The following is a 1,404-nucleotide window of genomic DNA, read 5'->3' on the forward strand; positions in this document are numbered from 1 at the left end:
CCATGTCATGGGATTCAAATGATAAAAGTGAGTTTGGGGAGGCCATTGACAGCTAAGGGCCTTCAGCTCATCACAGAGAAAAAACAAAAATTCCTAGTATCTAATCTTAAGTTTCAACACAGGATATTTTGAGCTTCCCTTTGAGTTAACCTTTATAGGGTGTATACGCCCAAGGAATCCCAGGTGAAATTGTAGTGCAATTGCATAAGAATATCAGACGAGAGGGTGTGGTCAGGCGGCTCGGACTGAGCAGGACTTTCCTTATCCCAGTTGATTGTGCAGCTCGCTTGTCTTCTATTCACCATGGCTTCTTCTGATATCCAGATGAAAGAACTGGAGAAGCGTGCCTCAGGCCAGGCTTTTGAGCTGATTCTCAGCCCTTGGTCAAAGGAATCTGTTCCGGAATTCCCCCTTTCCCCTCCAAAAGAGAAGGATCTTTCCCTGGAGGAAATTCAGAAGAAATTAGAAGCTGCAGAAGAAAGACGCAAGTCCCATGAAGCTGAGGTCTTGAAGCAGCTTGCTGAGAAACGGGAGCATGAGAAAGAAGTGCTTCAGAAGGCGACAGAAGAGAACAACGACTTCAGTAAAATGGCAGAAGAGAAACTGACCCACAAAATGGAAGCTAACAAAGAGAACCGAGAGGCACAAATGGCTGCGAAACTGGAGCGTTTGCGAGAGAAGGATAAGCACGTTGAAGAAGTGCGGAAGAACAAGGAATGCAAAGGTCCTGCTGACGAGACTGAAGCTGACTCATTTGCTCTGAGAACTGACTTTCTCCCCATCCCCTTCCTAAATATCCAAAGACTGTACTGGCCAGTGTCATTTTATTTTTTCCCTCCTGACAAATATTTTAGAAGCTAATGTAGGACTGTATAGGTAGATCCAAACTGTAAGATGTTGTTTTAGGGGCTAAAGGGGAGAAACTGATAGTGTTTTTTTCTAAAGTGTTGGTCTTTCTGATGTAGCTATTTTTCTTGTTGCATCTTTTCTACTTCAGTACACTTGGTGTACTGGGTTAATGGCTAGTACTGTATTGGCTCTGTGAAAACATATTTGTGAAAAGAGTATGTAGTGGCTTCTTTTGAACTGTTAGATGCTAAATATCTGTTCACTTTTCAATCCCAATTCTGTCCCAATCTTACCAGATGCTACTGGACTTGAATGGTTAATAAAACTGCACAGTGCTAAAGAAAAAAAAAGAATATCAGACGAAGTGAGGGCTGAGGCAGATTCCTGTGATGCTAGCAAGTTTGTTCCCTGAGCACCTAGAAGGGAAACAGAAGATATTCATCCTCAGATGCTCACAGCCACCGCCATAACACCCAGCAACAGGAATGAGAATGGCATTGCTGCTCAATAGACTTGGGATGGAATCCTGGTTCTGCCATTTATTCAGCATGGGAC

The 1,404-nt window shown here is 43.4% G+C and overlaps 1 pseudogene across 1 annotated transcript; it reads left to right on the top strand.

The window, feature by feature from the left end:
* Window positions 1-227: 227 nt before the first annotated feature.
* LOC100895085 (stathmin pseudogene) lies at window positions 228-1,202 on the top strand (annotated as a pseudogene). The gene has a single exon (XR_013520590.1). The product of XR_013520590.1 is annotated as a stathmin pseudogene (transcript).
* The last annotated feature ends 202 nt before the right edge of the window (window positions 1,203-1,404 follow it).

Source organism: Callithrix jacchus, chromosome 7 (genome assembly GCF_049354715.1).
Source record: "Callithrix jacchus isolate 240 chromosome 7, calJac240_pri, whole genome shotgun sequence".
Lineage (NCBI taxonomy): Eukaryota > Metazoa > Chordata > Mammalia > Primates > Cebidae > Callithrix > Callithrix jacchus.